The following is a 13548-nucleotide window of genomic DNA, read 5'->3' on the forward strand; positions in this document are numbered from 1 at the left end:
TTCTGATCACCTCCCCATCTGTCTTTATCTCCCTCTCAGACATTTCTGAAACAAAAGTTTACCTAGTCTAACACAAGCTAGCCTCAAACTTGGGATCCTCCTGCCTCTGTTGTCCACGTGCTGGTATTACAGGTATGTGCCAACATGTTTAACTTTGAAATACATATCTAATGTAAAATCAAGTGTGGGTTCACACACACAAAAAGGTAAAAATCTTATAAAATCTGATGGCATGGGGAAGCACTGTTAATTAGCTATTAGCTATGATCGTTGCCATTGTGATTATGTTCATAAAAATGTTCCTTGTCTATTAGCAACACACACTGAAATATCTGTGCAAAAAATAGCACAATACCAGCAAGAGTATGAAAGGGAAAATAAAAGGGGGCATATGGAGGACAATATTGACCTTAAGAGATCATTGTTAAAGCTGGTACAAGAGGGTTTCACAGAGGCAGCAGTGGGGAGACAGAGCCCAGCACTGTGTGGCCACAGCCTGAGGATTTCTTCCATTAAGACCTGGCCCAAGTAAAACTATATCCTCCATCACACTATGGGAAGAATTGTAGCTACCGAGGAAGCAAGAGATTTGGGCATCACTGGTAAACCAAGACCACATGGAGATACACAGATTAATAGAAATGGGTTAATAATTAAGAGAGAGATAACCAGTAAGAAGCCTGAGGCATTGACCAGTTTATAATTAATATAAGCCTCTGTGTTTATTTGGGTCTAAATGGCTGCAGGACCCGGCGGGACAGAAACTTCCATCTACAAAATGTCAGGATGAGTCCAAGCGAAGCAAAGTTTATGAGCTTATTGAGAAGAAATACAAGATAGCATCCGCTAAGGGTTGAAATGCAGGCATCTGAAGACAAAGAGGAGCTTTGGAGACAGCACTGCACATCCAACACACAGCAATGAGCTACCCAAGAGAGTCGGCTTATGCACGAGTATGGTTTTGTGGTTCGCTACCTGACAATGTTTGGAGGATGTTCATTTGTTACAAAGTTTGAAGATTAAGAAAAGTTTTTGAAGTTAGATGCACATGAGCTACTGTTTGCTCATTTCTCTTCTCTTGGCGAACTTTCTTTTGTAAATAAATCATAAGGTTTTTTTAGATTTAGGAATGAGAGGGGACTGCTAATCCACTTAAGCCTGGTCACAGCCCAGACCTTCTGGCCCTAAGCAGGCATGCATGCTATTGCTGACATCCCTGTTGAAACATCCTTAAGAGAATCAGTATTATTCCACAGATCGTCTCGGCTTTCTAGTTACCTTAAAGATTCTGGACTTCAGGCAGCTGGAGTGCAAACCATATCTCAGGATGACAAGGTTCTTTCCTTCCCATGTCTCTCTCTCTCTCTCTCTCTCTCTTTCTCTCTCTCTCTCTCTCTTTCTATTTCTATCTTGCATCCTGAAGATACTGTTTGCTTTTGTAGGCTTTTCACTTGTCATAACAAAAAAGGGTTTTAATCTGTGTAATTAGCATATGAGTATAGATCCTGGTATTCACATAAATTGAAAACCCCCATCTCCTGCAGCATTCCTTACCACCACCGTGGGACAACTCAAGAAGTTTAAAGTGTATATGAGCACTCTACTTACAAAGGAGAAAGTGAAGCTACTCATAAAAGATCAACAAAGCCTTTTTCACCCTCACTCTATAGTATGGGATTAGAGTGAGAAGAAAGAAGGCTGTGGCACCTACAGCTGCATTATCAGAAAGTGACCTTCCTCCTCCAGTATCACTGGGACACAGCCCTCTCCCAACGGGGCTGCTGTCCCAGCTAAACGCAGAAGTATAGTTAGGAAAAACTCATTAACCGTTGAATGGCCCATGGAAAATCAATAGTCAGAAGAATGGTGTGACCTCCTTCTGCCTGTGGGCTCCTGTTCTTTCTCCCCAAAGGAAGCAGAGCAAATATCTACACTGTGATGTATGACAAGGCATCGCCACACAGCAGTATCATCACTTTCTTCTCGTCCCTAAGAAGTAACTTCCCATTGTCATGCAGGTGGGTCCACTCACAGCCAGACGTGTCACAGAAAAGGGCAGAACTGTTCATCACCTCACTACTGCATCCTCTCAGCAGTCAGGCAGGGATCCAGAGGAAGATAGATAGTCCAAAGTAAGCCTTGATTTTAGCAGTAAAGGAGTCCAAGAAACAAATTCCACACCGAGCCCTTAAAATTGACGTATCTACTGAAGGAAGAAAACCATCTCAAAGGAGAAAGGTGCCCCTGATGGAGACCCCCCCCCCCACTCATTCACCTGGACCCTCCCAAAGGCCTGACACTATGCTCCCATGCAGGATCAAAGACAGTAGAAGAGACCTAACTCTTACCAGATCATAGTAAGCACTTAAAGATGTGTGGCCAGTTCTTTCATGTGCTGCTGGGTTCTTCAATCAAAAAACAAAATTTGAGGGGCTGGAGAGATGGCCTCAGAAGTTAAGAGCAACTGCTGCTCTTACAGAGGACCCAGCACCCATGTGGTCGCTCAACATCTGTAATTCCTGTTCCAAGAGATCTGACACCCTGTTCCGGCCTCAGTGGGCACCAGACATGCACATGGTGCACAGACATACATGCAGGAAAAACACTCAGACACATACAATAAAAATAAATAAACCCTTAAAAGTCAAACTAAGTTGCTCATAGGTAATATTCCATCTCCCCATTTTTCAACTACAGGTCACAAGTTAGCTAAAATATCATTTACACAGTCAGTGAGTAGCTATTAATTGGCAGTTGTATTCAGCTATAAAAGGCTTTACAAGAAACTTACGGAGGGGGAGGGGGAAGGGAAGCAGGAAGAAGGAGAGGAGGAAAGGAGGGGGAGGAAGAGGAGAAGGAAGAGGATGAAGAGGAAGAGGAGGAGGAGGAGTGAGCTCTGCCTGAAGATCAAATACTTGTTTAGCATACCTTCATGACTCGGGGAGCTGGGTGGCAAATAAGAACTAGCCTCTCCTTTCCCTGGAACCAAACAAAAGAGCACTAACAACACAAACCTGAAGTGCAGCAGACAGTAGGTGAGGCAATATCAGTAACCAGACAGAAGAGGGCGGCCAAAGTGATTGCCTCTTCTTCCAGAGTGTGGCAGAGGGTTTTGAGACAGTAAAGGGACAAATCTCTCTTGTTAGAGAGACACACACAGAGAGAATGAGTTAGCAGCGGGAAAACGAGTCAGGAAATCAGTACATGGAAGAAGTATTTGAAAGGGCCTGTCAAGTAGTCGATGAGACCTGGAAAGGCTAGGCTCATCTACTCACTCCATCTTGTATGGGGGCTTCGCTCCCACGCCTTTGAGAGGTCCAGGTAAAGGAGCAGAGACAGGAGTTTATTAAAAACTTGCCTGTATGCCCCTTTGCCTGTATGCCCCAATCTGAGGCTCCTAAGGAAATAAGTAGGTTCTATTCTAACCCAGGAACATTACCAAAGCCGTGTCCACTGGATAAAGTAGAGGATTGGGCACCAGATGTATAAAGTGAGGAGATGGCCACTCCAAGGTATGGTTGAGAAGAATGTTTTTGTTTGGTTTGGTTTGGGTTGGGTTGTTTTGTTTTTAGTTTTTGGTTTTTGGCTTTGTTTTTGTTTTGTTTTATTATGAAGGAGAGTACAGCCAGAGGCATCTGGGTGAGAGTCCAGAGCAGGGAGAGAAAGCAGTAGACTGAACAGGACCAGTAGACTGAATAAAGCCTCGAGAGGAGAAAGCAAGTAAGATAAAAGGACCAAGACAGCACATGGCCAGAATGACAAGGCTCTATGGGAATTAGAAGCTTGGGAAGGGAAGCCTACGAGATGGAGAAGTTTAAGGTAGGGGTGGGGTGAAAAGAGCTGAGAGGAACCAGGATGACTCTGTAACAGGAATTTTGGATGCTGAGAGAACCTGGAAGCCAACATGGTCTTTGGGATGAGAAAAGGCACCACGGTTAGCCATTTGTCTCAAGGGTTTTGGGGTTGTTTTTTGGTTTGGTTTGGTTTTTTTGTTTTTGTTTTTTGTTTTGTTTTTGTTTTTGTTTTTTGTTTTGGACCTGACATCCACCAAGTAGGAAGACCTAGCACAGCACTTGGACATTTCAAAAGGAAGAGTGGTTGATCACCAGGAACTATTATAGCCCTAGTGCTATGTAGTTGTGGGACGGGGGGGGCATGAATAAGTTTTTTGAACACAGACATTTCCTGGAAAAATTACTGAATGACAAGGCAAAGAAGGACTTCTTCAGCACACACACACACACACACACACACACACACACACACTGTAAAACTAAAACCAGAAGTGGGCAGGCAGACCAGCTCAGTGAGCACAGGTGCTTACCACCAGCCCGACAGCCAGAGCTCAAACCCCAGGACCCACATGGTAGGAGAGAACTGATGAGAGAATCACCTCTATTTGTTTGCATGCAAGCATGCACACAAAATAAACAAACGCTTTAAATTTTGTAATGAAATTGATATTCAATCATTCTATTTGTAATTATTACATTTGCAAAGCAAAAAGTAGAATTAATAATAAGGAGAAAATACATATCTGTCGATTTTTTAAATTTATGTCAGTAGTTAGACAGTAGGAAGAGGACAGAGGTTAGAACTACTGTATAAAATTATCAAAGACATCTCTAAGAGATTGATGAATAAGTTATAAAATTTTGGCTTTATCATACAGAAATTACACTTGCTTTAAAGATGTACGTACAACAAAGACAAGACAGCTCATGAGACAGGAGGTGGCATGAGTTATAGAGGAGGAAAGGGATTAAAGCATTAAAACTGGAAAACAAAATACTATGTAGAAAGTACCAAGACTGGCAGCTATGGCCACATAGTTCAGTGATAGAGCACTGAGGCCCTTGGTTTAATTCTCATCTTCCCCCAACCCACAAATCTGTAATATCAATGAATATGCTTGCTACATGAACCTGATGGCCTGAGTTTCATTCCCAAACTCACCTAAAGGTAAGAAGAGAATTGACTCCACAAAACTGTCCTCTGACTTCCATATATGAGCATCCAACCCATCATACACACACACACACACACACACACACACACACACACACACACACACAAACATGCACACAAAAAAGAAATAAGATGTAGTTTAGAAATCCAGGCAAAATATTAGAATAGGATAACAAGTGGAATTTCAAATCAACAAAAAAAAGTCAAAATTGATTTTTAAAACATAGAAAAAACTTTTAAAAAATATCATCTGATAATACCGAACATCTACTCATGATGAAAAGAAAATAAATTTAAAAATTAGAAACAGATTTGCTCCTCTCCTAATGTAATAAAAAGTATCTAAAGAAATACAAATCTATTCAGGACAAAAATAATTTAAATAACAAAACTCTTACCATAATAGAAATAAAGGAAAATCTCTTTAATCTGATACAAACATTTAGAAATGCCTAAAATCATGCTTAATGGTGAAAAAAAAAAAAGAGTGAATGCTTCCCTTTAGGATCAGGAACAACAGAAACATGTCTCTTTTCATCCTGTCACTTGAGTACTGTGTAGACCCAAAGCAATAAGACAAGAAAAGAAACCAAAAGCCTCCAGGCTGAAGAGGGGAAAGTAAAATGGGCTTAACTTGCAAATGATGTGATTATCAGCATTAAAAACCTAATGGAGGGGCTGGAGAGGTGGCTCAGAGGTTAAGAGGATTGGCTGCTCTTCAAGAGGTCCTGAGTTCAATTCCCAGCAACCACATATCGGCTCACAGTTACCTATAATGAGATCTGATGCCTTCTTCTGGCATGCAAGCAACCATGCAGACAGAACATTGCATACATAATAAGTAAAATAAGTCTTAAAAAAAAACCTAATGAAATTTCTTTGGAAACTACGAAAACTAAATAAGGAATGTGTTGAAATTAAGAATGCATGGTTAGTTTTTAAATTGTTTTTCTACATACTAGAAGGAAAACTTCAACAAACAGTACTGAAAAAATTATACAGAAATATGAAAACATGTCCTTACACAACACATAAACATTAAATGAAGTTAATCATGGAATAAATGTAAAAGCTAAAACAGTGTAATTTCTAGTAGGTAACTGTACGAGGGTGTTTACTGTAACATTGTTTCCAGTAAGGAAATTAGACATAACCCAAGTTATCTGTTATAATTATTACATAAAATGAAATACCATCTAGCCCCTTGTTTGTTTGTGATGAGATATTACTGTATAACTCAGGCTGCCCTTCATCTTGCCATCCCGTTGCCTATACCAACGGACTGCCGCTGTAATTACAACTGTCTGACACCACTCTAAAAGCCTTTATTTATTTCTTAAATTGTACAGAAGGATAATAACTGTTGTAGAAATAGTGTTTGTATTCATAGCCAGTTTATGCCTATAGTTTGGAGTTTGTGGCTCTACAAATCTGTATATTTTAGAATAAATATATTTACAGGGTATAAAAATGTTATGTGTTTTGGGGGGAGCAGGAAAGTTAGGGGGGAAGGTTACTCGTCAAGTCCAGAGCTGCATGCATGCCAATCACATGCTCTTCCACTGAGCCACCTCCCAGCTTAGACAAAAATTCTCAAACTTTAGAGAGTGTACCAGGAATAAGAGACATTGGAGAAAAAAGAGGAAAATAATGTAACAGTTTTTAAATCTGTTTTAATAAAAGTCATTTTTTGGCAATGCACTTATTTACTCTATTTTAAAAGGTAAATTAAGGAAAAGTGAATTCAGGGAGGAGCAAATAAGTAATTTCTGGAAAGGGGAGTCTTCCTGCCCTGGTGAGTGGTGAGGTCTGGGTGTAACAGGAACTGCAGGACGCAGTAGAAGGCCTCCCTGAGAAGAGAAGGGACAGAGAGAAGCAGGAACCTGGACAGACCCCGTCTGAGACAGAGGGGACTTCGAGTTCTCTAGGAATTCCTACTTGGGCCCTTTGAGGGCCACCCAGTTTAGATCCTTAGATCTCTCAGGCTCAGTCCTTAGATCCCACGACACCTCGTAGGGCGATCTTCTCAGAAATTCCCCTCCACCAACACACACACACACAGAGACACACACACACACAAGCCAATTTGAGATTCTCACAAGCTGGCTTTTTCCTTAATTTCTCAGTAGCCTAGAATCAACCCTTGCAGAATACCTTTCTTTAGTCCCTAATGAAAGTGCAGCCTTACCTTCGCCAGGTTCAAACCGAAGAGACTTGCAGCCTGTGCCCTGGACCTCCTAAGGTTGGCCAAGCATATCTAGTGGGATATAAATAGAAACCTGCCCATCGACATTCTGTGCTGAGGAGGAGGATGCCATTTCTGAATATGCTATTCAGAAGCCTCTTCTAGATGGCAGAGTTCAATATATATAAGCCACAAATCAAGAATGCTTCCAATCCTATAGAGCTTTTAGGAAAAGTTTTAAAAGCCAGAGGGGGTTTATACATTATACATTATCATATATAACATGTATAATAATATATATTAAATATAGTAAACATCCAGAGATATACACAGCAAGAACACAGATCCTTGGTTACTGTGAAAACGTGGAATTCTTAGCCTAAACACAAGCTAGCACCACGTGATCATGCTGACAGTGTAGGAGCTGATATCCTCATCACAGCTTGTCTGCACAGGGACAGCAAGGACCAGTTCGAGTACTGCTCAAATGCCTGGGAGGCTGCCTTCATTTTCCCGGTGGCAATGATCTTCCTATGCTGGCCCCATTGGTTAGACACTCATTTCCATTACTTAATTCATGGGCTGATACTTAATTGTTCACACCTTGGTCTTCTCCACCAGTGAGTTCCCTGAACACAGAGGCCGTCCCTTAGTACCTTTTTCTGACCTATAGGCAAATATTCATTCAACTAGTGCTGAATAGATGTTCCATACTGGAATAAAGACCTGCAACGTTGATGCTACACTGTAGATGGGTTTTTCTGTCCCAACAGGCAGTTCCCAAATAACCACACAGAGACTTATTATTAGTTATAAATGCTCGGCTCACAGCTCAGGCTGTTACTAGCTACTTCTTACAACTTATTAACCCATTTCTATTAATCTATGTGCTTCCGGAGGCTTGTACCTCCTCTATGTACTTCCCATCCAGCTGGCTCTTCATCTCATGGCATCTCCTCTGACTCCACCCTTCTCCCCAGCATTCTCTCTGCCAGGAAAATCCTGCCCAACCATCCGCTTTTTGTCAACAATGAGAGCAACACATCTTCACAGTGTACAAAAGGATTATTCCACAGCAGTTCACACCTGGAATCTTAGGCCTCAGGAGGCTGAAGCAGGAGGATCTGGAGTTCAAGGTCATCCTGGATATGTAGAGCATTAAGACCAGCCCGGGTAACATGAGATACTATGCTGGTTAGTTTTTGTTTCAATTTGACACAAGCTAGAGTCCTCTGATAAGAGGGAACCTCAATTAAGAAAATGCCTCCAAGCCAGGCGGTGGTGGCATTAGTCCCAGCACTCGGAAGGCAAAGGTAGGCAGATCTCTGTGAGTTCAACGCCAGCCTGGTCTACAAAGCTACACAGAGGAACCCTGTCTCAAAGAATCCAAAAGAAAAAAAAAAGTAAGAAAATGCCTCCATATGATCAAACTATAGGCATGCTTATAGGGCATTTTCTTAAAAAGCGATTGATGAGGGAGGGCCCAGTCCATTGTGGGTGGGGCCAACATGTGCTGGAGGCCCTGGGTTCTGTAAGAAAGCAGACTGAGCAAGCCAGTAAGCAGCCCCCTCCATGGCCTCTGCATCAGCTCCTGCCTCCAGGCTCCTGCCCTGTTTGAGTTCCTGTATTGGCTTCCCTCAATGGGCTACAATCTATGACATGTAAGCCAAATAAACATTTTTTCCCCAAGCTGCTTTGTGTCATGGTGGTTATTCACAGCAACAGAAACCCAAACTGAAACACACCCTGTCTCAAATAAACAAATAAATACCAATTAAGTATTCCGAATTGAAAATAAAGAGTTGTTGGGCTAGACAGGTGGCTTGGTGGTTAAGTGCTTACTGCTCTTCTAGAGGGCCTGAGTTCAGTTCCTAGCACCCAAATCAAGCAGCTCACAACCATCTGTAATTCCAGCTCCAGGGAATCTGATGCTCACTTCTGACCAGCACACCTGCTTTCACACAGTCCTACCCTCACATAGACAAAACATATACATATACACATAATTCAAAAAAAAATACAAGTCTTTGTAAAAAAGTGTGGTTTCATAAATTATTAATAATTGAGACCATTACAACACTTACTAAATCATACAAATTCAAATATAATCTTTCTTAATGTAACTATCTCTACTGTTAGGCATGGTGGCACGCACATTGTATCCCAGCATTCAGGAGGCAGAGGAAGGCTGATCTCTTGAATTCAAGGCCAGCCTAATCTATATAATAATTCCCAGGCCAGTCAGGACTACATTGTGACACCTTGCCGAAGATAAATAAATAAGCAAACCTCTACAAGCACACGCATGTGCATACATGTGTGCGCAAATGGATGTAGAGCTATCCATGTTTGTTTCACAGGTGTGGGACCTGATTCCTAACACAGCAAAGGTTTCTGTCAGTCAGACAGTTGGATGCATGTACCCAATCCTTGTCATCTACTACAATATTAGCCACTTTTCAGTGGATCTACCTTTCTAAAGCATACCCTCCTTTGTGCCTTTACATCCTACTTTCCTGGGTCTTCTCATGCCTTTCTGTCTCCTGTCCCAACCTCCATCCTCCTCATGAGTGAACATGCAATCAAAGTCCTGGCTTTATTCTCTCACTGGACCTCCACATACGTCATCATCACCCAAGACTTGATCAGTATGTCATAGTATGTGGCTTTTCTCTATAGCACTAGTTCGTTTCTTCAGCTCCAACCCAAGGTCACAATACTCCATTGTTACCTTTCCTTAGCTGTAGTTACCATCAGTGAACTACAATCCAAATAAGTGTTAAATGGAGAGTTCTAAAACAGTTCACGTGCTTTAAGTTGCATGACATTCTTAGTTACATGAAGAATTATCTTGTCATCCCATCCTATCTCGTCTGACATATAGATCAGCCCTCTGCCCATTGTAGCCACATTGTGTACAGTATCAGACCATTAGTTACTTAATTGCTGAAGTATTGCAGTATTTGTGTTTAAATAACCCTTATGTTATAACTAAGTCACAATGCCTGACATTTATCTTACTTACAACCTATCTTAATTCGGATTACTATTGCTGGGATGAAACACCATTACAAAAACAAGTTGGAGAAGAAAGGGTTTATTTGGCTTATACTTCCATATCACTTTTCATCATTGAAGGAAGTTGGGATAGGAATCCAAACAGGGCTCGAACCTGGAGGCAAGAGCTGATGTGGAGACCATGGAGGAGTGCTTGTTACTGGCTTGCTTCTCATGGCTTGCTCAACCTATTTTCTTATAGAACTCAGGACCACCAGCCAGAAGTAGCACCACCCACAATGGTTGGGCCCTCCATCTTCAATCACTTGTTATGAAAATGTCCTACCGGACTGTCTACAAGCCGATCTTATGGAGGCATTTTCTTAATTGAGGTTTGCCTGTGGCCATGTCAGAGGAGCAGCAAGAGGCAATTGACTTCAGGGAATCAGCCCATTAGCATGCAAGGCACTGATGGGTGAATCTAGGATAGGCGAGGCCCCAAGAGCCTTGGCCCCAAAATGTCTCTTGCTACTGCTATGTCTTCCTATGTTTGCCACTGCCAGTTTCCCCTGGAATCTGGCATGGTGCAATGGGTGTGAGGAGATTTCCCACTGCCTCTAATGTGGTGTGATTATCTCACAGAAATATTTCATTCTTTTTTTATCTTTTTTTATTCATTCATTTTTATCTGTGGATTATTATGAAGATGATTTCCTCCTAAGCAGTACTATTTAACTGAAGCAATGATTTTATTCAATAATAGTGTTAGTTTAAATAAGATTTTGATGATTGAGGGTCTTTAATAAACATAGTAAAGGATTATGATAGAGGTTAGCTTAATGGGAAAACTAATATAGGTAAAAGCAAGATATAGTGTTGTCCCCACCCCTGATAAGACAGGAGCTTCAAAAGATAGAAAATAAGAACAAGGAAATGTCACACAGCTATGACTTATAAGTTTCTCTTGAGGAGCCATATAGACTGTGGCTTAGGTCAATGATTAAGAAAAACAAATGAGTCCCAGAAGCCCAGCTAGCTCAAGTTCTTTTAGTCTTAACGTTGTGAGATTCAGTGTGCATCATAGTTAAAACAAAGCTTTAAAATAATAAGGCTAGATTGAGATGTTTTTGTTAATAGCTTTCAAATTTAAAAAAACTTGAGAAACAATCTAAAGTTTAGAAAGGTAGTTAGTTAAGGTCAGGGAACAAGAACAATGACAGCCTGGCTATTGCTGACTGATGTACCTTTCTTGCTAGGATGGGTTGGTGATCAAAGGTAATGATTAATTCCTTGTACCCACTTCTGCCCTCGGCTTCCAGATATATAAAAAAAAGACGATTAATGAGTGGGTGTGTACCCTGAGGATTTAAAGTAGAAGTGACTACTTTTCATACATAAAAGTGTAGATTTGTGATTATTTTAAAACTTTTTATGTGATTACATTTTGAGATAAATAATAAAATAAGTGATCATTTCTTTATAACTGCAAAATCCAGCCTACCAGTAAAAGAACTGCTGAGAAAAATTCCTTATTTGCTTACCCTCTGTAAATCTATAACAAGTTGCTTGGATATGAATGTATGTGGGTTATTGGGACAAACTTGTTTTTCACCTGCAATACGTAAAATGTTTAATCATGTAAGAGATATGGGAAACATGCTGTTTTTTACTTGTATTCATTGCAACTCAATCATTTGAAAACTAGTGTGTAATCACATTGTAACTTTTATATTGTTTGAAAGATTCTACTGGGGCACATAAGCTGTAAGGGAAAAAAATAAAGTCATGAGAGAAGGAAAACACCAGGAAAGACATAGAAGGAAAGTTAGAATGAAGACATCAAGGTAGATACAAGGAAAATGTCTTGTAGAGTAGAACAAGCAACAGAAAGAATAATAAAATGAACTAAAGCCTTGGCCCTTAGGAAAGTCCTCATGTGTCTGTTTGTCTGTCCAGTAGTTTGCCTACTCTACATCTCCTCTTCAGCTTCTCATACCTGATGACGGCTTGTCATTCATCAGCACCCTAGATGGGATCCTGACATGTTGGAGTTATATGTGTGTGTGTGTGTGTTTTTGTGTATGTGTGCCTGTGTCTGGTGTGTTTTCCCCTTTTTGGCTGTCCCTAGAGAGTTAAGTTTAGCTCCCCTCACCAGCCCCAGAGAATTAAGGTTTACTCCCTCAGACAGAAAAGTCAAGTTGGCTCCCCCTCAAACCCTGACCTACTGGAGACTGGTCCTCATGGCAGTGATAGAGGTTCCCTCCTCTCAGATGACGTGGTTGACAAAATTATCCAGTACACAACCTGAACATACAGTCACTGTGCTACAGAATGGAGAGTAATGTCCCACATGGTAAGAGGAGACAGTTCATCCAGCGGGGAGGGTCTGTGGTAGCATTTGACATGGACCTTGAAGAAGAAGCTGGAGCTGGGCACACTGGGGTGGGAAGAGAGAATAGCTAGAAAGGTGGGAAAATGGGGGCCATGCTGGGAAAATATTAAATATTTCTATAAAAATCCCCTAGCAACAGACTTAACATGCAGTTTCTGAAAATACTCTGATAATTCCGAGTCAACAGCAACTAGAGTAACACACATTTTTATCAAGTACCATCAAGTAATTCTATAGCAGTTGTTCCCCATTCACCTCCATCGTCACTGTGCTTTCTAACAAATGCTGTAAGGATGAGTTTAAACCAGCATGTGCATAGTAGTTTCCCCTGTAGTTGTTTTTCTTTTTAAACTCTACTCTTTGGGGCCCACCACCCAGCTCCCAAATAAATGCACAGATATTTATTCTTTCTTATGAATTGCCAAGCTTTAGTTTGGCTTGTTTCTAGTCAGTTTTATAACATAAATTATCCCATTTCTCTTTAACTGCTTCTTGCCTCTGGGCTTTTTATCTTTATTCAATATGTTTTTCTTCCCTTCTTACTCTGTGACTGGTTGTGTGGCTGGGTGGCTGGCCCTTGGGATCCTACTCTCCTCCTTTTCTTGATCCTCTTTCTTCTTCTTTAACCTAGATTTCTCCTATTTATTCTCTCTGCCTGCTAGCACTGCCTGTTTCTCCTGCCTTGCTATTGGTCATTCAGATTTTTATTAGACCAATCAGGTGTTTTAGACAGAAAGTAACACAGCTTCACAGAGTTAAACAAATGCAACATAAAAGAATGCAACACATCTTTGCATCATTAAACAAATATTCCACAGCATAAATGAATGTAGCACACCTTAAACTAATATTCTACAACATTCTCCTATTAATAATTAATATACCACTATTTTCTTTATATATATATATTTACATAATATATATATATATACATAAATTAGTTTCCATCCATAGAATATGAGCTTCACCAAGTCAGGAACATATAGCAGATATCTCATAAATACCA

The sequence above is a fragment of the Cricetulus griseus genome, chromosome 6, assembly GCF_003668045.3.
Source record: "Cricetulus griseus strain 17A/GY chromosome 6, alternate assembly CriGri-PICRH-1.0, whole genome shotgun sequence".
Lineage (NCBI taxonomy): Eukaryota > Metazoa > Chordata > Mammalia > Rodentia > Cricetidae > Cricetulus > Cricetulus griseus.